Source organism: Chrysemys picta, chromosome 2, assembly GCF_011386835.1.
Source record: "Chrysemys picta bellii isolate R12L10 chromosome 2, ASM1138683v2, whole genome shotgun sequence".
NCBI classification, from domain to species: domain Eukaryota; kingdom Metazoa; phylum Chordata; order Testudines; family Emydidae; genus Chrysemys; species Chrysemys picta.
In genome coordinates, this window is record NC_088792.1 from 167,817,363 (window position 1) to 167,843,990 (window position 26,628).

The following is a 26,628-nucleotide window of genomic DNA, read 5'->3' on the forward strand; positions in this document are numbered from 1 at the left end:
AGCTTACAACATTAACAATGAAACTGTTCAAAGCACGAGAAAAACACTATTATAGGGAACAATGATATATGTGTAAGGGGGATGCACTAGGCTCCTGACAGGCAAAATGTAACTGACAATTAATTTCTGTCATCATATTTATATTTATTACCCAAAGCCTCCTTTCAGGGCTACACTGTGCTAGGTGCGGTACAAACACCCCTGCCTTGTGCCCCACAGGGCAGACCGTTTTTATGATTCTATGAGCTGTCCAGGTAACCTAGGCAGAAGCTGCAGGTATGTACTCACACGCCACCACCTCTACGTACTGTTATGCAAAGTAGTATTTCACTGGGAATTCATGATTTGAAGGTCCAGGAAGTCAGGATAGCAGGGGGAAAAAATGCAGTCATTTTTGATGAAAAAAAAAAAAAAGACAGAAATTTCATTTCAGGCTTAAATATCCCTTTCCCTCCCACCCCTCAAACAGACGCACCCAAATATAAGTTATGAGCATGTCTTAACCTCTTTTCTATTTTCTGCTTTTACTATCACTACCAGCAGATTAGACAGAGCTGATTGCTTTAGGCTTCAAACAGAGTCAGTCTGGGGGGGGGGGGGGGGGGTGTCTTTAACAAAGCCCTCCCCCCTGTATCCTCCCACCGCATTCACTTGCAAATCACTGTGTGTCTGGAAGTGCCTGCTTTCCCCCAGCCCTTAACCCTCCCATACTGAGTGCTGCTGCAGAAGCAGCAGCAGAGCACTGTATGTGTGTGTGTGTGAGGGAGGGATGTTTCCTTTTTTTTTTTTTTTTTTTTTTTTTATTAATCAGGAGCACTGAATGGAAACCAATCAGATAGAGAGCCCCCTCGGCTTCGGCTCCCTGCATGCCAGAGTTAAAAGTGATGCTGGAAGAGAGCGAGCCCCACTTAGATGCGAGTAGATCCAGCAGTGGAGGTAGCAGGCAGCGTGGAGGACAGCAGGCAGAGCAGAGCACTGTTTCCACGCTGGTCACTGTATTACTGCCTGAGGCTGAGCACTTGTCCTCTTCCCTTCTCTTCTTACCGGTAAGGAGATCAGGCTTTGGACTGGTTCAGGGCAAGTTTAACGGAGGAGCAGCCGGCAAGCAGCTGCCTTCCCTTTTGTTTGATCGGGTGTGAATGCTCCTGAAAGCCACTTCTTTGGCAAAGTTGCCAGCTCGGTGCTGGAGCGGGGCACTGCGCGCCCCGGCCGCTGGGTGTGCGCGCTGGAGGTAGGCACAGTTTGGACGGGCGCTGCAGCCGCTGATCGCTGGCAAGGAACGTGTTTAGCGGGGCGTGCATTTGGTGTCATTTTAAGTAGGGCAAAGAGACGCGGCGTCTTGCTGCAAATTCATGGCCCTAGCAAAACACTTTAGCCAAAGGAAGGGAGGGGGTCGGGGGGAAGCACCAGCAGCAGCTTGGTGAGAAAGTACCTGAAATGCTACCTAGGCTACGGGAGCCAAGAGCAGGTTGTGAGCGATTGCAATGAACGCGGGGCAAGAACGCTCTGTAGGTCGCCAGGCAGAGCTGAGACGCAGCAGAACTGAGCGTGGAGCGCGGTTGAAATTAGGGGCGTCCTAGTAGGATAAGTCGGGCCGGGGGATGGGGGTCGTGCTGGAGCCGTCTAGAAACTGACACTCGTGAACTTCTTTATGGGATGATGGGGTGGGGAAGGTACAGGGGGGTGTATGGTTACAGAAAGACATGGAATTCATACCTAGTAGTAAATGAGTCTAAGGAATTGGTGTCACCCTATCTCTATGTGTTATATAGTGAAATCATATTTTATATATAAATAAATCTCACACTGATATATGCGTCTTGTGCAAAGAGTTGCAGCAAGAACTAAGCAGTCCCTGTAGCGGTCAGGGACTATGGAAAGAAGTCCGGTCACTGCTGCAATAAAATCCATATTTTATGGGGAGTTAAATGCAGTACTTTGGAAGTGCAAGTGGACGGTCACCTAAGTGACTCCTGCTGACATTCAAGGATCAAGAAGTTTAATGACCAAAATTATGCCCAGCTTGACGCCAGATCTGCTACTTTTATCCAAAAAGAGACGACGAGGCACCTTTTTTATTGACACCTAGGATTTAAGGTTTTGCTATCACTCTAAAGGAGGATCAGGTTGCCAAATTGCTTACTGAGTGTAAAGTCAGCCCTTTGTTTAATTTACAGTTATTGAAACAAAACTGGAAGGGAAAGGATGCCAATTCAGGAATAGTTAATGACCACACACATACCACACCCATGTACTGTGCGTCTATACAAATACATATATAGCATTGTTTCTGTTCATCCTTTCATGGGACCATATTTAATAGCACCTTGGAAATATCATAATTCAGGATGGAGTTTGGGTAGGAGTCCCTAGTTTTAATCAAAATAAACATAACTCTCCCCATCAAGATAAAGGCTTATTTCATGCATTTTCTAGAGTGAAATACCTGGTGTGTAGTAAGTTCCATGTGCAGGTGCTTTCCTATTATTTTAAGTAATCCATACATTTGATTAACAGCTGCTCATGAGCAGTATAATGCTATGGATAATGGTGTATTGCTATTTAAAAAAAAAGCCTTTTAAAGGCAATTGAGTCAATACCTTTGCATGTGTGAAGAGAGTGGAGAGCTGGAGATCTAAATCAAGTAGATTCCTTCTTCACTGATATAAACACATTTTTTTTGTAATAGGCCTGGCAGCAGAGATCTAATTGGATAGTTTCCTTAAACAGCCCAAATGTGCTAATAAATATTTCAGGGAATCCCTCCCCCTCTCCTCTCCAATGTTATCTGCCAGGGCAACTGTAAAAATATAATCTCATATGCTTGTGACTTTACACTGCATTACAATCTTTCTGGACATATTTCTACTGGCTTGTGATTGACTTTGGAGATGGGGGAAAGCAAACATAATCAGAAGCAGCAATACATTTTCAAAGAAAATGGCACTAAGGCTAGGTCTATACTACGGGGGGGTGGGGGAGGTTGACCTAAGATACACAACTTCAGCTACGTGAATAGCGTAGCTGAAGTTGCATATTTTAGGTCGACTTACCTGGCTGTGAGGACGGCGGCGAGTCGACCGCTGCCGCGCTGCCGTCGACTCCGCTTCTGCCTCTTGCCGCGGTGGATTTCCGGAGTCGATGGAAGAGCCATCGGGGATTGATTTTCACTAAATGCAATAAGTTGATCCCCACTAGATCGATTACTACCCGCCGATCCGGCGGGTAGTGAAGACGTGCCCTGATTAGTCTATATTGTAATTACTTGCAATTATTTTTGCAGTCATTTCAGGATCTGGCAACTTGGGGTCCCTGTAGGGGATTTATTAGTCTCTCAAGTTTAGTGTTTCTCAACCTTTTTGATACCAGGGAATGGCTTTCTGCCTTCCTAAACTACATCAGGGAGAGCTCAGGGACCAGGGCTGGTGCACAGAGTGGTCATTGAGAAATGCTGTTCTAGGTATTTTAGCTTTCACACCAGTTCAGGCTCTCATATAGTTCAGTGCTAGCACTCTAAAGGTTAGTTATAGGCACAGTCATCATTTTTTACCAGGTTGTTCACTGTTAGAAATATGCATCTAACTTCTGCCTCCCCCACCTGCACAGCTCCCCTGTGGAAGTAGTAACCTGGTGCTAAAGATAGTCTTACCTTTTGAAAAGTAAAGTTTGCATTTTACACTCTGCTGTTCATTTAATTGAGAGACTTCCCTTTTGAAATTGAAAGCAAACACCCACATTAAAAAAAAATGTTTTTCTCTGCTGCAAGTGTTTCAATTTATAGAACTTCTGAATGGTTAGCAGAACGTACATAGACTGCAGCCCCTACAAATGATGAAGTTAATATGCAACTCAAGGATATGATGTATCCCTCAAGTGCTGAGCCTCCCCCATCCTCCTTCCGCTCAAGTCCATTAAATTTATTTTCATCTTGCGAGTGAAGATGTCAACATGTTGATTTTCTCCTAGTTATAGACTTGAGGAATGGTTAGATTTGGATGTGATCTCTGTTGGGTCACTTAATCCATGCCTGCCTCCACGATAGTAGCAGGGTTGCTTTAATAATCCATGCGTAGGAGAGCATTGGTATTCTATTCATGTTTAAATGACAGTGTTGCCCAGCTCTTGCCTGACTTATTGGTGTGCTGTCTGCATTGACAACATTTGGTTTCTTTTGCAATTTCCCACTGCCAAGGCTCAAGATGCTCAGAAAATTGCTTATGAAGCTCACCAGAAATGATGACTAATTACTAAGGTGAAAAGCAACTAAAATGTATAAAAACAAAGTTGGTAAAATACTTTGGGAGCAAGCAGCCTGCTGAGATGGTACACAGCATGTTGCATAATGATGGTAATTCCTTCAATGAGTCTGCTGCAATGATGCAAAAAATAAAGCAGAAATGGTTTAAGGTGGCTTTTGATTACCATTACTATGCGTGAGAGGGAGCATGGAGGGACTACACCACTGAAGCTATTGTCCTTGACAGATTTTTTAAATTAACCCCCTGAAGACTAGGATAGCTAGTGTAGCTGTGTGGCTTTGCTCAAGGGCTTTTAGTTTTTGCAATCACTTAGCCACACAACTCTCAAAAACTAACCAGTTAGCTTCAGCTGGGATTAATCTGCCCTGCTGTGCAGTGCCATGCATTGTTCCTTTGCTGTATAACTTACCATCTTTAGGATAAATCCCTGAAACCATGAATTAGAATAGATGAACAGCTCTGCATGCTGGTGAATCCATCTCTTCTGCTGCCTCTGTGCAGGATTCGACTTGCAGTTTAAATATTGGTTCAGAAATTTGAAATGTGTTCCGGGCAAGATAAAATCTGGCAGAAGCTGGTTTGCTTAGTCATGGAAGCCCATTCTGAGGCTCTGGAGAAATCAGGATTCCTGGTTTATACGGCTAGAGAAGTGACTCAGTCTGAAATGTAGGATTTGCTTTTTTAATAGTGTTTCAACTCAGCTGCTGTCTGCCTTATTTGCCTAACAAAAAAGGCACAAAAGCAGATTATCAGTCCCTATTTCAGTTAAATAAAAAATCCCCATTGAATAATGCATAATAAATGCAAAGCATCAGGAGCATTATGCTAACAAGGGAACTGCAGAAGAAATAGTTATCTGTCAATTGTATTGTTTGCGACATTGCATTAGAACTTAATTAGAAACCACTGCCTGAAAACAATACAAAAAGTTGTGTTTTGGGGTTTCACCCCCCCCATCCTGTTTTACTTTCATTATAAATCTTATTTTAAAAACTTGTCTCTTCTCCTTTCCTAGGGCCCATCCTACATCTGTTAGAGTAAGTGGCAGCACTCCCATTCTCTTCAGTGGGCGTAAGAACAAGCTCCTCTAGTGCATTGACATTCCTCCTGGTTGTCCTTCTCCTGTTAGCCTAGTATTCAGCCTATACTGATCACGCCTTTATCGGCATTGCTCCATTAATTTAAATTTACACTGGATTAATTAACAGCAGAATTGAGCCATTGTCTCTACACTGGTTGCTGCTAATTGTCAGTATTGTCTTTTTTTTAGCCGATTGGTATAGCACTGGTTCCTTTGTAAATCTTGTCCAGCACTGGGTGTTGAAGGCTGTTTATAAACAGAAATATGACTTCGTTGCAGAGGGTGTCCCATGATGAGAATGTCTCAGATTATACAGATAGTTCATTAAAACTATCCAAAACCTAATGCATTTTACTGGAGGCCTCTTACAACCACAAGGATCTTCCCACACCACCAATCATTTTTTTCCCCCTCAGGAGCCTACATTTTAGCAGTCATCTCTTGCATCAGAGGAGTGAGCAGGCAGGTCTACCTTTTAGAAACCCACAACCTCTCTAAATCAGCTGTAAGGGGTAATGCTGAGAGATCTGAAGTAGTCTTTCCTTCTCATGAGTCTTCTAGCTGGCAGGGGTAGCCCTCTCAGCATGGAGAGTCTGAACCTAGGTCTCCTTTCTGAGTTATTGCAAGGCCACTGCTCTCCCAAAAAGCATTCCCCCAAAAGGTGTTTTAGCAAAGAATTGATGCCTTAAGTGTGATGGGGCCAGAACACTTGACAGCACTGTGGTGAGCAATCCAGGATTACACAGATACTGCATTCCCTTGCCCCACACCCAGCCCTGAAAGATACATGCCAGACACCCCCCTTCTACCAGACATGCATAGCATATACATTTATTTCCATCTGCTCCCCATGTAGGAACTGTGCTCACCTTGCTGTGTTTTAAGTAGGCTGTGTGATAATGGCTTTGCTTTGGCATAGGCAGATATTTTATGAATTAATGAGGTTGTCTTGCTAGGTTATATATACACACAGAAAGTGTTTAATTGTAGCCATGTGATTTAGATTTAACTGCAATATAAATATCCACCATCTCCTCCCAACCCTTCCCTAGTGACACACCACAACATAGTTTTGCAGCTGCTTGAGAGATAATAGGTAGTGTGTCTTTCCAGCATTTCCACTTTTGCACCTAATGATGGACCCAGAGCAGGAGGACCTAGGAGAAGGGTCAGTGGAGATTGAAAATTAGCACAGAACTTAAACACTGGTCGAGCTTCCACAGGTATTGCAGGTGTGTGCTTATTTGAGTGGAAGATAGAGACTCCAATCCACAAATGCTGCACTTCAACCAGCAGTTAATAGCTACTGAAACGACAAATGCTGTTCAATCAACATGATCATTAGCATGGAGCTTGGCTTTAGTGTGAAGGGTAAGACCTAACATGAAGAAAAATAAAATTGGGATGCAAATATCTGTCTATGAAGGAGCCTCCACTTTGTATTCCATAAGAAGATGGGAACAAAAATCTGCTCTGCATTAAAGTGGGTTAGGCTGCCTATACTTTGCTGTGATCAAGAGGATTTGAATCAGGATTGTAAGACTAAACTAGGTTGAGCCCAGCTACAAACACAGAAGTTATAGCCTAAGGGGGAATGTTCTTACTTACATCTTGAAAGGGATCAAGATATTTTTCCATCATATTTAAAAAAAGCACATTGCTGCCTTTAATTTCCTCCAGAAGCTTGCAAGTGAAATCTGTTTCCTCACTGATGTTTTTCTTTCTGTGTGCACAGTGGTTTGTTATTGTGGGGTTTCTGATAAGTACCATCTTGCTGGTATTAATGATTAAAATTGAGTAATTTCTTTATAAATATAAGAAAAGAGAATTAGTACTATCCTCTAGCAAATAGTTTGCTTTGTATTTTCACAGTGCTGTATGGATACCAAGGAGTCAGCTTTGGCTTTGTCCTGCGACAATACATAGTTCTATCTCAAGATTGCCTTCATTACGATAGTCTCTGATCACCCCACAATCTTTCAATGTGTTTATCCTCATAACATCCCTGTGAGATGGGCAATGCTTAGGCATAGAAAAGCTAAGGGCTTGCCCAAGATCATAGAGGAAGTCTGAGGCAGAGCTTGGATTTGAATCCCATGCTAGCACCCTAACCAATTGATCATCTTCTCTTTTCTGCTCATTTATGCTGCTCCGGGAGCAAACTGGAGCTGGTCAAAACATTTCAAAATTAATTTTTTTTAAAAAGTGGGGGGTTGACTAACTTTTTTTCCCCCACAAAAAACAAACACCTTGCCTTTTTTTGGACTAGCTCTAATACTAGCTGAAATGTATGAAAGCTTTGTGAAAGATGTATCCAAGAAAGTGTTCCCTGTTTTTTGACCAGCTTTAGAGCGGACCAGGAACTCGACTGAGTCACAATCTACTCCCTCTTTGCATTTTGGGGGTAGAGATCTGAGCCAGTCGTATACATGGCACTGGTCACGTCTCCATCTGCACTGGCTCAGCTGCACTGGCCAGCAGGTTGGGTTGTGGAGCCAAGCCTTTGCCCACTTCCTGCCTATGTGTGTGTGGTGTGGGGTGAGGAAGTATTAGCCCTATAGAGGCTGCTCTTTCCCCCCATGCTACATTATGGGCACCCTGTGCAGAAGACCAAGGAGTCACATTATGACCCTTTCTCCCCTGCACATCAAGACAATCACACTTTAACGTCCCTGTAACGTAGGTCTGTGTTATTAGTTCTGTGGGAGAAACAAGGTGGGGAGGTAGTTGTTCAGAAGTTGGTCTAATGAAAGCTATTACCTCATCCACTTTGTGTCTCTAATATCTTGGGACCAACATGTGTGCAGTGAAGTTTTAGCCAACAGTGAAGGATATAAAATTTGGCCGTCTGAAATGGAAATGCCACAACATGAAGAAAACAGGAAGCAAAAAACTTGACAGCGACATCTACTTCTTGAACAAATGCAAGAAACAAAACATCATCCCCAAAGGTCTCACCAGAGGTCTGACACAAGTTGCTCCATCCACCTTGTCTGTCTAATATCCTGGGACTGACATGGCTACAACAACACACATGCATTATTTCCATTGCACCGGCAGGGAAACTCAGTCACAGGGAGGTTACTTGTCCAGAACCAGTGTGTCATTAGCATGCAGGTACTGTGGCACTGAAGGTAGTGTAAATGCAGACAGATTAAATGGGATAGTGGTAGGGCTGGATTAGTCCCAAAAAGCACCTGTCTCAACTGTGCGCTCAACCTACTAGACAAACAGATCTGCAGTAATAAGAGCTAGAGAAAGCCCACTTCCCCCTTTTCACCGTTACAGATAGCATTCGGCGAGATCACAGAGGAGGAATACACACATTTAGAATCCCTTTCATGAAATGACAATTTCCTTTTGTGAAATGAGAGCTCACTTTAGCTGTCACTGCTGCAAGGGAAAAGATGCAGAAGAAAGGTTTGAGTCCACCAACCTTGCTCTTTTAGACAATCAAAGCTGTACCAAATAATTTTTCAAAATTGTATATTTTGTCAAAATTCCTTTTAAGTATAAGTAACCGTTACTTTTTTTCCTTTCCCATCATTGCTGGTTATTAAGCTTTTTCTTTGTAAACATAGGAAAACCTTCCTAATGCTGCTGGACTTTCTGGCCTCTTTCAGCCAGGCCCAGATCTGGAACAACACTAAGCGCATGCTTAACTTTAAGCACATCAGTAGTCCTACTGAAGTTGACAGGGCTACTCATTTGCTTCACTGTTTTACTGGAGGGTTCTCAGGAGTTTGCAATGCAATGTGTGACACCACCGCAATTGATTCTACGGTGACCATATTGTGACCTCCAAAACACTAGGCGCGGTATCACTAAATAATAACTCAGGAAGGAGGAGGAAATTAATTAGAAATGAGAACAAATAATGGGGGATGGGGGTGAGGCTCAGTCACCACCACTCATTGAAAACCTTGCTAAATCTGATACCCACAATGAACCCATAGAACAACTTGCACGGCACAGGGTTGGATTCCTCGCCACAAATCTGCAAGGAAGAGATGGCCCTTGTTAATGAGCAGTGATGGGGCAGGAAAGTGAAATATAGAAGACATACAGAATATTTGGGTGGGGGTAGAGCAATATACTATAAGGGTTTGCCTGACTGTAGCAGGGGTTCCATTCTAGAATATAGCCATATTCAAGAGCTAGAGGTTTGGACATATGTATGAAGCCTTCAAAGTGGGCCAGATTTGGTCTTCAGATGCCCATGTCTGCATCTAGAGTTTAATGGAAGCTGTGTGCACACATTACTCCTTGGGTCATTCTGTGCCAAAAAAATTAAAATTCTGCACACAATATTTTAAAATTCTGCAAATTTTATTTGTCAAAATAACACCACATAATCACACCAGTTTCCATTATTTTGATAATTGATTTCAAAATGCCTGTCAGCAAGTATGTCTGTAACAACATAGACACACACAAAAATTCCCCCAGGAGGAGAGAGTTAAAGAAACCCCTATGACAACCCAGTTCCTGTGTCTCTTCCACCCCCACCCCCACACAAAGCCCAGCTGGGGGGTGGGGGGGCAGATACCCACAACCCCTCCCCCCAGAGCCCAGCCACAGGGACCCCCTTTCCTCAGTCATCCGTTCCCCTCCTCCAGAGCCCAGACACCCCCCCCCCCCCCGTAGTGCCCATGGATCCAGAGGGAGAAACAGCCTAATGCTTGGTCCCCAGTTTTCAAGGAGTTTCCTGTGTGCTGCCATCTCCTTCCCTCAGGGCATGCTGTGAACTGCAGCTGCCAGGAAGTCTCTAGCTCCGTCCCTCCTACTCCCCCTGCCCCCGGCAGTGTCTTCTATGTGTGAGTTGGGCTCTACCAGGTCCAGTAGCCCCTAGTGGTGACCAGCAGCACTGCAGCCCATTTCTGTAGGAGAAAGTTGCAAAATTCTGCAAAATTCTGCATTGCATAGTGGTGCAGAATTCCTCCAAGAGTAACACATCCAAGGGCAAAATTGGGCCCAGTGTATCTTATTTATTAATATTTACAAGCAATGGCATTATTTCACAGACACCTGTAATCTCAGGTTTATTTGAAAATGTGTACTGCTTTTAAGGCAATGCTTCCCTGTCAGAAATAAAAGGGTGCCCTTTGATTTCTAGAAAGGGCAAAAATAAATAAATAACTAAATAAAAATCCAGGCTTCTACTTGTCTACACATAATTTATTCTGCTGTGAAATGAAATTTTATTATCATATTTTAACACTTTTAGCATGTCTTTTGCAGGATTTCTAAAATGGTGCCTCATTAATTTACTGTAATCCATTTGTCAGATATGCTTCAAGCTGCCAGATATCTCATTCACTTTAAGGTATAATAATTTTCCTTAGCAACAGGTTGTAATTTCAACCAGGCTGGTAACGGAGAGGTCAGAAGCTGATTGTCACAAATCTAGGAGATTAAAATATAGCACACATCCTCATTTTCAGGGGAAATATTACACTGAACCTAACAGAGCAAATTTACACAGCAGGATTTCTCACGAGTTGCTTATAGCTGGTTATGACTGCTCCTTTAATGTTAAAGAGGCAAGTATATTGTGTGTGTTTACTGATGTATTCAAATTTAACAAGACAGACATTAAAAATATGTTTCCATCTGAGATCAGCATTTCAGCTGTAGATTTGTGTCCTGCCCTCACCCCCCACTGTCTGTCTGCTATCTTACAAAGGCCTGGGACAGTCCCTGATGTTCAGAACACAAGAGGGATCCTTAATCTGTGGTGCCATCTAGGAGGGAGACTTCAGGAACAGGCTTCAGAATGCATTCAGGGCTCTCAGCAGCACAAACCACTCCCTAGAGTTTGAGTCCGTGAATGTACAGCACGTACTGTAGATTGCTGTCAGAGACCGCAGGTTCATAAAGGGTAGCATAACACTATGTTTGACTGGAGCCAGGTCAGTATGGTCCAAAAAGACTAGATGACCTAACAGGTCTTTTCCATCTCTGACTTCTCTGAAGGGAACACAATATTTCTTTGGGAAAAAAGATTTAAGAAGGAATGAAGTGCATTTAGGGTGCATGTTTTCAGTCACTGTCTCCCTACATCTTTTCTCATTTACTTACCGGTTGCTATTCTTCCCCTCAATCTCTATGTGCTTATCTATTGTTTGATATTTTATTTTAAATGACCCCCTAACAAGTCCTGTATTTGGTGATGCAGTCAAGCCCCCAAAAAGCCAAAGGGATAACACACTGCAGCAGAGAGCTGTGTCACAACTCTGAAAATTCATTAGACACCTGCTTGTTGAGAACTAGACTGCTTGTCCTTACATGGAGTATCAAGGGCCATATACTGCTTGCCTCTCTCATGCTCCTGGCCCATTGACTCGAGTAGGGTGACTCACACATGCAGAACAAACATAATTCAGCCACAAGCTGGGATAAGATGAGTAGAGCCCTGCAAATCCATGAATGTCCGGGGACCATTTTTGCAGATTGTAGATTGGAGGCCGATACAAATTTTGTATCTGCCCAGGGCTCTAAAATGAGTTATTGTAAATAACAAAGTCGGGCCATCAAAAGTAACTTTCTAATGCAAGCAAGATTAACTTGATGTGCTGTCAGCAATGAGATATTAGAGATGATCAGGAGAGATAGAAAACTTTCATTTAGATGGAAACATGACTGATTAATTAAGCAGTAATGAACAAGGAGCCTTGCCATGCATGGATATGAGGCTCACAGTGCTAATTTAGCACAAAGTACAGCTCCCAATTTGTTATTAAATTAAAATGGCTTTTTAAATTGTTTACATTTTTTTTCTTATCTGCTTCTGTGTGGCAAAATGATTATGCTTCTGGTTACGGAAACCAGTCAGAGCCACAGAATATGTGTGTGTGTGGGGGGGGGGAAATTGTCCTGTTTTGTAATTAAGAAATACACTCTAATATCTGTGACATCATGAATAAGCACTTCAAAGCAATGAGTGTGCTTTGTGTTGCATATTAAACCAAACAATTAGCATGCTAACAAGCAGCTCTGGACATAGAGCAAAGATGCATTGTACTTAGGGAATTTTTGTTTTTAAATGCAAAAATCTGTTCACCTGACTTACAAGTAAATAAAGGGAAGACATTTTTTAAATATTCAGAACAGCTTCTTTTTGATAGGCATCATGATTATGTCACATGGTGAAACTTTTCCCACCCTATTAGTATATGATGTTAGGGAGAGATATTTTTCATGAGAGGCAAGCCCTATGGAAAATAGGGGGATAATAATAAAAAAAGCAATGTCACTACAAGGTTAAGTCACAAAGAAGTTTCACTATGACAGGAATGATTCTACGTAATGTATTACAGGATAGCTCGACAATAGCAATTTGTCATGCATTGTGATATAATTTGATGGGCTCATTTCTTCAATGAATTATAAATTACCTCTGTATATCAACAACAGAGCTGGATTTTTTAAATGTAAATATTCCCTCAACTTTTTCTTCCTTTTCTAATCCATTTTCCTTTATACAGAAATGATTCTCCCCTCCCCCCCCATCTAATCTTTCCACTAATAAGGTGTTTAATAATTTAGAAGCCTAAAAAATGAGCATATTTCAAAGAGGTTGGTATCAATGTTAGTCTGAGAGCCTCAGGCTATAAAAATGTGGAAGAGGCTACCAAACTTTTAGAGTCAGAATCCCAACTGTCTTTCTGCTGCAGGCAGCTATTTTATTAAAGTTGGTATTAAACAACACTGCCTAGAGTCTGATTAAGAATTTATGACTGCCTAAGAAGGATTAGCAGAAGCCTATCATTTTGATATTTAAATCTTAATTTGCATCTAGGAAAAACATAGAACTTATGCAGGTTTACAGTTTCATTTATTATTTATTTTCTGCTGCATCCGAAACAAATACTCATCTGCGCATTTCAGGCAGATTGTTTTACCGCACTTTCAGGATCTGATCCCAGTCCCATTTTGAAGTAAGTGAGAGCTCTTCTATTGACTTGGGTTGGAGAAGAATTGGCCCCCGCCATCATGTGATGAGCCACATGCTGCAAAATGAGAATTGCCTCCTGCTAGGTGCCAAGCACATCACCCTTGCTGAAGTTAATATGAATTGAAAGTGCACAGCACCTACCAGGATTGGGCCCCAGTTTTGCATGCCTAAGAACTGACTGCATCCAGCAAATGTTATTCTAGAGAGTGGAATCTAGACAGACATGACTAAAATTTACTTGGCAGACAATCCCAGAGAGCAATTCTCTTCTTCTTTGATTCATAATTTACACTGTACAACTAGTTGATCTGTGTCAGTGACTGGCCTGGTACCAGGCAGACTCCGCTTGGGGGAACACTGCTGCCACTACGAAGAAGGAGGTGGGAGGAACTAAGCTGGACCTGCAGCTGCTGGGTGGAGTTGAAAAAGGAGTAGGAATAAATCCCAGAACAGATACTAGGCAAAATTGTGCTCATTTGCACCAGTAGAAAACCAAAGTAATTCCATGTACGTTGTAAAGGAGGTGCTCCTCATTTGCAGCTGTGTAATAGCAGAATCTGGCCCATTTGCTTCAAGGCTATTTTTATATATCGATTTCTACAAATAGAAATAGAAAAATGCTACATTTCCAGTTCTGCAGATCTTTATTTTAAAATGACCTTAATGTCCCCATGTCCCAGACCCCCTCAAATTCAGGTCCTCACAGAAAGATTTATTTCCACTTCTCGTCTATTCTTCAATGGACTTAATGCTCATGTTTATTTTAGGGGTTAGACATAGTGGCCATACCCTGCAGTGCTAAGGGAAAAGAGTGTTCACTAGAGGTTGGTAGCTCAATTGGCTTGCAGTAAGAAAAATATTTTGTTCGCTTGAGTCTCACTAGTCAGTGAAATACAAAAAGATTCAAAGGAGATGCAGTTATTTAAGCATCACTGATGCTTTCCATGGCCCTGATTGAACTCTTAGCGTTGACTCTGCAGCTTCTCTTTTAATCAACAGCTTAGTTTTGTCTTGAGCTCAAGGGCTTTAAGTTCTAAACACTAGATCCATGGTCTGAAAGTGGCTAGTTCTTCTTCAAAGAAGAAATGAATATTAACCACATTATAAGGGACATTTCTCATATTATTTCTGGCTTTCCAGAAAGTGATCAATTAACTGCTTCTATTTTTGTTGTCTTCTTTGGTCTGTATTCTCCTTTCATAGTTGTCATGTGATGATCTCCATGCATTGCAATCAGAATATTCTTGTCGTTGGAATGCATTTAAGCTTAAATGCTGTTACGTCCCACTGACTTCACTGGGACTTAAACAAGTACTTTGCAATCAGGAACTTTAAGCATATCTGTGAGGAGTAAGTCCTTTAGATTCAGAATTTACCAAAGCTCAAGAGTTTGTTCATCTTGTTCGTGTGAATAATGTTTTATCAAATTATAGAGTTAGAGCCTCAGCTGGTGTAAATCAACATAGTTCAACTGACCTCAAGAGAGCTATGCTGATTTACACCAGCTCAGAATCTGGCCCATAAGGTAAATCAGCAATAGGAAATATGTATATAGAAGTTATATACTGTTGAAGTTCCCAACCATTTTCATAATGTGGACCAGATCTTAATAGAGATCGTCTCATAGGCAGCTTCCCTCCCATTTGTGATGGCTCCCATTCATGATTCTGGGGAGAAGCTTGCCTTCCATTCACAATACCATTTCATAGCATATTCATTTTAGTTGCTGTTAGTGTGTTAAGTGTTTTGTCCTTTTTGAAAAAGTTAGTCACATGGTTTATTTTTGATCTGCCTTCTCCAGTTTAAAAATTCTCAGTAGTTGAGCAGAAGCAATATCATGTGGACTTCATTGACCAATCACACAACATGAACAAACAGCCTCGGCCAACAGTTTATGATCAACCTGGAGGATGAATTATTCATCCCAACTATTCTGCAGATAATTATTATTTATATTACATTAGTGCCCACATAATTGTGTATGGCAGTGGACTAGGAAAATAGTCTCTGGCCCAAAGAGGTGGCAAATATGTTCACAGAAAAAGAGTTTGGTTCACAGATTATTAGCTGACCAGAAAATGTTATTAGAAAAAGACTGGATAAACTAACTTGTTTAATTGTAGCTTGTAAGCAACATATGTTGTACATGCCTTGGTCAATTTGAAATGCATTTATTTTTACAAATACATTATGTACTTCAGTTAATTCCTTCTTAATGGGCCTGTTTCAGAAAATCTCTGCACTGTGAAACTCCCAATGGAAGTCAATGGGATTTTCACACACAGGGGGATTGTAGGTTCCCTTTAATAAGGCATGACCCAAAGTACATAACATGCTTGTAGCAGTGTATGAGAATTCCTGATGCGGAGGGCTGCAGGATCAACCCCAGTGTAAGGAAATCACGCTGAAACAGGATAAAAGCAGAACACAAAATTGCAAGAAGTATACTATAAAATGAGAGAGAAGCAAGAAGCGCACAAAAAGAGCCTTGGGAAACAGTGCGAAGGTCAAGAAATGTGCCTGTAGAGCTCTTCAGGCTAAATTCTGCCCTCAGTTACACACTCCATTGTCTTCATGGGTAGAATGGAGGTTAGAAAATGTCCCATATTTTGTTAATCCTCAAACTCCAGAGTGTTCGAAACCAGGCTGCATTCCTGTTTTACTGATACGCATTCCACATCAGACAATAGGCTTCTCAAGCCCACCTCCCTAGGTATTTTATTGCTTTCTCTGGTTGATTTCTACATCAAGGAGAACTGAATCCTGTGGCAAATTTTGACTTCATTCTACAGCAGACTCTGATAACATGTCACTTTGCAGTCACAGACAACCCCTTCCCTCCCAACAGAACAACTACTGGATAAAAAATTCTGGGAACACTGGCTTTCCACAGACCCAAGCCCAAGCTTTGGATACTGGCCGTGAACTTATTTCTACCATTCACCAGTGCACTTAAATGTCCAATATGGGCCACATTTTCAAAGGAGTACATGGGATACTATGTGCCTGATTTCCAGTTGAGTCTCAGCTAGAGATGGGCTTGAATCAAACCCTAACTTCAAATACCAAAATCTGAACCTGGGTCTAAAGTATGCAGATAGCCCCATCAGATCTTTATAATGGGCAGAAAGGAAACCGTAGATCCAAACAATCCCAGACTTTTCAGGAGGGGAGGGAGAATTGAAATCAAAATACAAGAAGAAAGTCTCAAACTGAAAATTTGTCTCAATCCATCTTTAAAATTTATGCCTGCAGTTTAGCACAAATTAGCACAGTCAAACAGCTATTGCCCATTACAAAAGTGGTTGACCTATGCACATTATGAGTGTGCAGATAATTACATGAAAAAAATTATGGGCCAGATCCTTAGCTGGTGTAACTCAGTGTATAGCTTTATTGACATCACTGGAAGAATCCACAGTGAGGATCTGGCCCTACAATTGTAAAGTTAGAAGATGCTTTGGAAAATTTGCCCTCCTTCCTCCCGCCCCGTTTCTTCCTGACTAAAAACGCTCAGAAAGTTCTAGAATACATTTTTCAGAGTGGCAGACTTCGTTTTTTGGGCTCAGTTTGGATTAACAAAGTTTACATCTGGAATTCAGAGCCCGCTGCACTACCCAAATGGGGTGCAATCCAAGTACTTAAAGGTGCAAGTGTTAAACTTTGCTCAGTTTCCCCCTCCCGCTCCCAGAGTCGAAAGTGTGGCTAGCCACTGTGGTCCTCAGTCTATCTAAATATATAGCTGAGTGTCATAACTAAATGCAGGGGGTAGGGTAGAGGGGGGATGAAAACCTCACACTGGAAGTGTGACCTTTGGATACTTGCATTTTTGCCTTTGAAAAAGCTAAAAGAGTTAAAAAGGATCACCAGCTCTACTGGAGATGGGAGCTGGGCTCTTCGACCTGACTTCTGTACAGTGCGAGTAGTGTATGACACCAACCTGTCTCATATCACTGTGTCACCATTCAGTCTGCCAGCACAGAAGGAAAAATACAAGAGACTATCAGGGGAATGCGTGTAGGGGTGGACTAAGGAGTAAACTGCTGTTTAAACAGGTTTATAAGGAACGTGATTATATTTCTTTTTAACAGTCTTTTAAAAAGGCTTTTAGAGAGCAGTTCCCCCTTCCCCATAGTGCTGTCAATTGGCAGATGCCTCTGGGAGAGTGGGATGGGGGGGAAGCGGAGGACCTCCCACTTTAAAAGGCTCTTAAATGACATTGTTAAAATTTACAGCCACATTGTTTAAAAACCATTTCAGGAGCAGTTTCTCATCCTTACCCCACAGCCTGCTCTCACCTGCCAATCTTTTCTTTTAATAGGCTGTATTCTGCCAGCCTCAGTGGTGACATGGCAGCACCTGACTTGCTGGCTGGCATTTTGCATTATTTAATATACTGATATCAACATGGGGAGTAGGAAGAGTCTACACAAGGCATTTTACCAACAAGTCCCCTGCTCACATGCAGTCCAGTTCAGATGCAGATGACCAAAAGCCACTACCAGCTGATGGCTGTTCAGGGGATTATGTGAAAGCAATTAGTGGTTTCAATCTATTTCTTAATGCAAAGGTGTCCATCACAAATGCCTTTAATTAGCACCTTTTGGGGGTAGTCTCAGAGAGGATAAAAACTGAAAGGCGTGGGGTACAGAGCTACCATCTTGCCCCAGACACACTCCTGCAGAACAGGGTGGTGGCACCTAGGCAAGCTAATGTGAGGAAACATAAATAGAGGTCTTCAAACCCCAGGGCTGTCAGTCTGCTACATTGCACAATCATTACACCAGTGGGGGGGGGGGGGGGGAAGAATGTTGATGCCAGACCAGATTCTGATTTACAAGGATACATGAGAGGGAGAGATTCCTGAATATCTGCGGTTCTGTTCAGAATAGGGAGTTATTTAAAGGGGCCATTTATTCATTACATCTCAGAAGAGGAGACTATCACGGGAGCAAATCTACTTTTCCTATTCTCCAGTCATGCAGGTGAAAGACCTGCACTAAGTATACCCAAGGATACTGGAGCACATTTTCAAGTGTGCCCTTTAAACATGTGCTTGTGAGATTTCATGGTGGGAGGTACAGCAGGTCATGATTTTGTAAGCACAGACTTAGAGGCCAATTTTGAAAGTGCGAGCTAATAATGTAGCGTTCAATCATGTAGGTCCTTACTCTTCTGAATAATTCTTACTCAAGTTCTGTTCTAACAAAAGACATTTTTTTCACTTTAAACCCTCACATGTCATAAGAAGTTGTTGAATTACATGAAGCAGCTGGAGCTTCCTTTTCCACTGAAGCCAGCAGGAACTATTCATATGAGGAAAGTTTTGTGGGCTCAAATCTTAATGTTTGCAAATACAGTTATCTTAAGATCTAGGAGTGGGGGATTTTATAGGGGCATTGCCGTGGAGAGAAAAAAAATCGCATTGCATGCATACACTATTAAATAGAATGGTATCTAATTTCTAAATTCTCTTTCTCGGTGTCACACACTTTTCTTAGCTTTCTTCCACTGTCCTCTAACTGAGATACCCTAGCATCCTTACATTGAGCTAAATTCCACCCTTAGGGCCACGTCATCTGGTGTAACAGCAAAGAGCAAATGGAGACTATAAAGCTATGATCTGACCCCTAGTCAGGGATGTATAGTTTCTGGTGAAGTCACTGGGCCTAGATTCTGATCTCAACACTAGTTTTACACTGTTTTAACTCCATTGAGTAAAATCATGGCCAAAAGTGAAGTCAATGGCAAAATACCCACTGACTTCAACCAGGCCAGGATTTCACCCATTGACTTCAGTAAAATGGGGATAGTGATAGTAATCTCCTTTATAAGTGCTTTAAGATCAACTGTGTATGAGGTAGGTATTGCTTATTAACACCACCGATGGGAGGGGATTTTTACTTAGATTTTTTTTTACTTTCCAAAAGCATTGATTTCATTTTTCTTATTCATTTACAGTCCATTACACATATTTCATTCAGTATTACCAGCTCTCACAATTTTACTTCAAGTCTCACAACATTTGTTTTTCTTAAAGCCCCATCTCCTGGAGTGATGCGATTTATCTTTCATTTAAAATAAAAGAAGTTTCTAGCCCTCATGATTGAAGAAAAGCTTGAAAATGTGAACCTTACAAGCTAGCAAATAAAAAAGAACCCAACCTTTATTAATTAAAAACAAATATTCTTTTTTTTTTGTTCCTTTTGATTTGGGATCTTTTAGGGCCTAACTCCTGATTTTTTAGCACATCAGTTGGCAATCCTATTAATTTGTTTTGATCATTGATGAATTCCTGACTATGTCATATTTAGTATAACAGCAAGGTTTCCTTTGAACTGACTAGTTACATACAAGAATTTGTAACCTTGCAGTCTCCATTTTGATTGCCTCACAGTCTTGTGCATGTAAATTTACACTCGTGTTCCAGACATCTGGATTTCATGGTCACAAGTAGTTAACAAGGAGGAAAGTGCAGTAAAGAAAGATGAATGCTAATAACAATAACACTTAGTACTTACATCGCTCTGCGCAGTCCAAGTGCTTTTCAAACAGTAGCTAATTATGATATGTAAAAATAATGATATGTTCAATGTCTAAAGGATGATGGTTAATTAGGAGGAAAGAATGTTAAAGGTGACTAGAGACATTTTTAATGTACTGTAACAGTGATAAGTGTTGATCTCTTATAGAGAAGTTATTAGGGACTTGTTTATTTAAAAAAATAATTACTAGAATGACGACATGTTCATATTTGAAAGAAATTGCACATTTCACAAATAAATAAACCTAAATCCACTCTTTTGGAAGAAAAATAAAGTCTTTGGCCTATATGTCTAAGGAAATACCAAGGTGCAAATGAAGGGAATTTGGCCCTGTATCTGTTCTTTGAACCCTGTAACAATAGATGTAATGTGGAATTCCCATGGAGAAAAAAGTTTATCTTGTATAGAAAGTTTGTCCATAAAAGTAAAATTGGGTTTCATATATTCATTATGTTGCATTTTAATAGGAAGACATGAAATCCCATCCATTTCTATTAAACATATTCCTCTTATTTGTAGGATACAGCTACAAGTAGAGAGTTAAAAATCAGACCTGAGACCACCTTGTAAAATATTGACTCCAATTATATACTGTTTAGGCTCTTCTCCCTGTAGAACCACAAAATAATACAGCCTGTTTCAGGAGGTTTTTGGTGTTGCTTGAAAGACTCCTATCCTCTAAGGACTTGTCTACACTGTGGGGTAATGTGTGGTAACATGTTGCACATCAGTTGATCAATGTAGAATCTGCTTGTGTGCACCAAGTTTTGCCTAGTGCATGTTAAATTGCATTAGGGAATGATTAGAATGCACCAGCAGGGTCTACGTGGACTAATTAAAGTGCAACATCTTGATGTGCTTCAGAAATCAGACCCTGATAGTATGCATTAACCCACTGTGTAGACAAGCTCTTATAGACATGACAGCACTACCACCATGGCCATCTTTAGTCCAGATTCATCCCTGCTCTGGTTGAGGAATGTTGTGTCCTCACTTCAGTGGACTGCTGCAGAGGCACAGAATCACTGGAGCACAAGGCTACCTTGACCACATCTCCTCCTGCCCGTGATATGCCCCTGCACTACACTTAGTTGCAGGATTCCAACAGGAGTAACTTGGCTAGACACAAAGGCTCCCTGTATCCATGACTCCTCTGGAAGGGATATACCTACAGGCCCACAGACCTCCCCTTCCTCCACCCACAGTGTTCTCCTCGGCCCTGGCTTTGCACCTACTCTATGGCCCCCTTGTCCAGTTTAGCTGGTGCAAGAAGGTCTGTAGGGCAACAGTAAATTGTATCCTTAGTCTTTTACATGCTGATAAGCAAAGGAGGGGTGGGAGCTAGAGAACCCTGTGAAATGGACCTGTGTTTAAAGAAAGTTGACTGGCAGTGGTGGAATTTTCTCTTGCACATTTCAGGATACAAAGATAAAATTCCTATCTCTGCTGCTCTGCTCAGATTGCTTTGTGGAGTCATCTTGTATTTTCTCCTTGAAGAACGTGAGGTCACAAAAATTAATTGGTAAACACACTAATAAACATTAGGATTGAAGGGGGGAGGAGGGGAAGCAGCTTCATAAAATGAGCCAGATTGCAAGTTACTGGTAGGAGACTATTTTCTGCTCTCCCTGAAATGGAAAAAATAAAAATAAAAATAAAAATCTTTTCTTAAAAACTTCATTATTTGTGGAGTTTTTTCTATGGGTTTTAGGATTTTTAAGAAAAAAAAAAACAACTTGAAAAACTAGTACTCCTTTGCAGTGGATTTCTAGATTTACTTTACGGTGATGATCCACATTTCAGTGTCCATTTATTAAAAATGTAGCTGATTAAAATGAAGTGGTGGCAGACTTCTTTGGTAAAATATAAACATTTTAAAATCCTACAATAAAATGGTGTAGTATTTAATTCAGATTACAGTGTATGAGGTACTTATCTTGTGATCTATCGGCTGGAATAGCAGACCTGATCAAGTCTTTATCATTTTGTAATGCTCTCCCCCACTAGTGGGTAGAGGACTAGAAACAAAGAGGCTGTGACTAACCACTGCATCCAGCATGCAGCTACACAATCCCTTTGCCCTCTGTGTGTCCTGAGGAATCAGTGCTTAGTAGATGCATGCATTAATGCAGATGAAAGAGTTGGGAGCATGAGCTCCGTGTCTCCTTTCGAAGCTTCACTTGACCTGACTGCTGTAGATCAATTTGGGCTGACTTGTCCTTTCTTCAGGCTTAGTTAGGGCAGAACAGAGAGCTTCTAAAGGAGAAAGCAGTATAGGGCACTCAAGCCCCTATGTAAAAAAGAACAGGAGTACTTGTGGCACCTTAGAGACTAACATTTATTAGAGCATAAGCTTTCTTTGGCTACAACCCACTTCTTCGGATGCATATAGAGTGAAACATATATTGAGGAGATATATATATACACACACACATACAGAGAGCATGAACAGGTGGGAGTTGTCTTACCAACTCTGAGAGGCCAATTAAGTAAGAGGAAAAAAAACCTAATTGGCCTCTCAGAGTTGGTAAGACAACTCCCACCTGTTCAGGCTCTCTGTATGTGTGTGTATATATATATATATATATCCTCAATATATGTTTCACTCTATATGCATCCAAAGAAGTGGGTTGTAGCCCACGAAAGCTTATGCTCTAATAAATTTGTTAGTCTCTAAGGTGCCACAAGTACTCCTGTTCTTTTTGAGGATACAGACTAACACGGCTGCTACCCTGAAATATGTAAAAAAGGGCCATAAGTGGGAACAAAGTGTGACATCATGGACGACAAGGGAAAAAGGTAATTGGCCGCTGAGTTCCTAGTTATTAAACAGACTTCAGAAACACTGATGAATAGGCCAGCTCCAAGAGCTAAAATGTATAGCATTTTTATGCTTGCACCTCCCACATGACTAAGATGTATTTGGCTGGAGTGAACTTAAACTTGACATTTTTCATGATAAGGATTGCACACAAGTGATCCCTCACCCACTAGTGCAGGGGTGGCCAACCTTAGCCTGAGAAGGAGCCAGAATTTACCAATGTACATTGCCAAAGAGCCACAGTAATAAGTCAGCAGCTCCAGCGCCTCCCGCCCACTGGTGCCTCCCCCTCCCTATCAGCCGTTTCGTGACATGCAGGAGGCTCGGGGGGAGGGGAGAGGGAGCAGTGAGGGCATGGCAGGCTCAGGGGAGGGGGCGGGAAGGGTGGAGTGGGGGCAGGGCCTGTGGCAGAGCCAGGGGTTGAGCAGTGAGCACCCCCCAGCATGTTGGAAATTTGGCGCCTATAGCTCCAGCCCGGGAGTCGGTGCCTATATAAGGAGCCACATATTAACTTCTGCAAAAAGAACAGGAGTACTTGTGGCACCTTAGAGACTAACAAATTTATTAGAGCATAAGCTTTCGTGGACTACAGCCCAGAAGAGCTGCACGTGGCTCCAGAGCCACAGGTTGGCCACCCCTACCCTAGTGTATACTTCCAGTGTGGCTGATTATTAAGTTGTTATTATTATTTTTAAAGAAGTGGTAGCGGTAGAAACCCAACTCAGTAGTATAGAACAACCCCCTCCCTCCAAATCACAATTTCTTGTTAAAGCAAAGCTACAATTCAAATTTGCAGTAAAACAAAATTAATAAAATCATATGAGAAGGAGCTTCTGATCCTCTTCTGTATTTATAATTCAGACAACCTAGACAAATGTTGCTGATTCTGAAGTTGGCAATGTAGTTGACCGTCCATTCAGCTGGCCATTGTTTAAAGGGCATTTGACACTGAGTTACATAGGGCCCAGTCCTGCAAGACACTGAGCCTCCTTTGCTCCCATAAGCATCCATAAGAATCAAGGGTGCTCAGACCCTTACAAGTTTGGACTTTTATGTGATGATGTAGCTGGAATGCTGACTGGATTCTTTGTCCTCTTCTACCATAGAGAAATTGGAACATTTTCAACCAGCTCTAATGTTGACATTCAGAGTCCTGTCAGTGGCATAACTTACAAGTGATATTTGATGAAGTTTACCACAGTATATACTGTGTAGTAGTGGATAGTGCAGTTTAGGCTGCAAACTACTGCTGTGCTAACCTCCTGTTTTTACTCACAGCTTTCTGAAACAATAAGCTTTTTAAACTGAAGTTTTTATGCTTGATACGGTCCTAAAACCATGGAAACTATCATATAAATATACACCACACAAGATCTAGATACGTAGGTGGATAGATAAAGTCTGTATTATGCTAACTGGATGAAATAAATAGTTAACTTTCTAAAACACAATCTTAAGAAAACGATGGTAAACAGAAGGTGTTTACATCCAGGAGACTAGGGTAATACATTTATCAAGAAAGAAAACCCAAAGATAAGGTAAAAGAAAACAAATATGCTGAACAAAATTGGGATGATTTAAAAAACGAAATCTATGATAAAAAAAATATCTGTATGCTAATCCTAATGTTTTCAAATGGAACAACAGTATGGAGAGGAAAAAATCCACATTTAAAAAGAAGTGTGCAGCAAACAAAAATAATTATGAATGGAAAGATCATCATGAAATAAGAAGCAGATTGAATGTGTGTGTTCTTTAACAGTGAGGAATTTGTCAGTGTAAAGTTACGTTCAGCAGTGTGACTATTATAATTAAAGAATATGTCTACTTAGGCAAGATGTTTAAAGCCATCTTGTTAACACAGAGATAACCTGTTAAAATACTTATTATAATGAGAGAAAATTGTACTTTTCCTCTACTTTCAGCTTCCTTTGAATGGTCTAATACATTTAATTGCTCATGTCTCTTCCAGGGAATGTTTGCTAGTGTCACTATTGATGTAAATACCAAGATGATGGGTGTCTTAGGGCTTAGAAAACACTAGACACACAGAAAACAAGCCTATATGCTTCAAGCCAGTGGATGTTTGGTTATTAGTTTGAATAGGAGTCAGACCAGACATGAGAAAGATGAGTAGATCTCTAGTTTGCCATGAAATATGCAAAGCAAGGCAAACATCTTTCACACCTCTAAATTTTGGAAATCGTTTAAGATTGACTTATAGTTACAAACACATCATATTACTGCATTATAGCATGGATAAAGATATGTTGTTGTCAGATTCATTTGATAGCAAACAAACAATTATAACTGTTTTGCAGCTATTAAAATTGTTTGTAACCATAAGTCAATCTTAAATGATTTCCAAAATTTAGAGGTGTGAAAGATTTTTGCCTTGCTTTGCATATTTCATGGCAAACTAGAGATCTACTCATCTCTCTCATTTCTGGTCTGGTCTGACTCCTATTCAAACTAATAACCAAACATCCACTGGCTTGAAGCATATAGGCTTGTTTTCTGTGTATCTAGTGTTTCTAAGCCCTAAGACACCCATCATCTTGGTATTTACATCAATAGTGACACTAGCAAACATTCCCTGGAAGAGACATGAGCAATTAAATGTATTAGACCAATAACTTTCAAAAAAGTCTTGACCATGACTGGCCCTGATCTTGCAATACTTGCATATAAGGATATTTCTGCAGGAATGGTCCCAATGCAACTACTTATATGCATAAGTATTTGTAGGATTTGGGTCTAAAAGGTGAATTACTATGAAAAGGTTTGAGGAGAATCTGTTCAGTCATTTTTGAATTATGCAAGGCTTAAACAAACAAAAAACCCACTTTTCTTTCCCTACAGATGGCTGAACTTTGAAACATTGCAGTTAAACATTGAGGTGTATGTCCATAATAAAAACCTGAGAAGAATTTGCTAGTTAGTAATAAATTTATAAGCAACTGAGAAGTCACGTCTGGGCTTGCTTTGTAGGCACTTGTTAAGATTTTTAGCTGATCTCAATACCTTATCTTTCCCTCCCTCTCCACTCTCTATGTGAGATCACAGTGCAACTTCTGTTGTCCATTATAGCTACCTTATTTGTTACTGATGGGACAGTTTACATAAGGTTATATTAGGAAAAGGAAAAAAATCATGAGCATAGAAAAATGCAGCTCTTTGGATTGTATGCTCTTTCCATAGTTTTCATTCTATTACGGAATATTTTGTAAAAACAATTTTAAGTTTCTCTCTTAGTTGTTGAAGTGCAGTCACCACATATACAAAGAGGTGCTGTGGCCCTGTCCTATATCTCTAGGTTTCCAGCACTTCGGTCATCATGGTAGTCATGCTGTTAACCCAACCTTACGGAGTGCATCCAGCCAAACAACAGTATAAGCAACCGTATGAATTAGTCCGCTCCATGCCTCATTCATTTTAGTGAAACGGAATCTGTTCCCATCCCTCTACCATACTGTTTGTCACAGTGAAAGTGAACTTTTGAGCCTAATCCTGATCAGATAAAGACTCACAATAGTAACCACATGTCTCCTTTAAGAACAACAATGAAAACACAAATGCAGAGTACTAGGTCAGTCAGTGTTACGGTTGTACAATGTAATTTAAAAAACAAGTCAGGAAATGCAAAACTTGAATATCTGACAGCCCCGGTGCAGATGTGATTTTTGCATCATGCAAGACTAAAAGGCAATAAATTTCTTTTCCCAGTGTTAAACTTATTGACGTCTTTTTTCCTCTGATAGATAACTCAAAAATAGCTGACCTTTGGAACATGCCATGTAAAGAGGAAGGTATGCATTTCATATGCATTAAACAAGATAGAAAAAGTGTAGCAGAAATAAACAAGATACACATGTAACTAGACAAACAGGAATAGAAAAGTACCTCATGCCATGCTAAAGTTACTTTTTGTAAATATAATTTATCCTCTTGATTCTCTTCTGCTA

General features: G+C 40.9%; 1 protein-coding gene across 1 annotated transcript in view; it reads left to right on the plus strand.

Annotated features, from left to right (window-relative positions):
- The first annotated feature begins 707 nt into the window (after positions 1–707).
- LOC101939056 (cadherin-6) overlaps positions 708–26,628 on the plus strand; it is a 114,858-nt gene continuing 88,937 nt past the window's right edge. The window contains exon 1 of the mRNA XM_005286443.5: positions 708–1,046. The gene's annotated coding sequence lies outside the window, so the exon portion shown is untranslated. The remainder of the gene's footprint in view (positions 1,047–26,628) is intronic.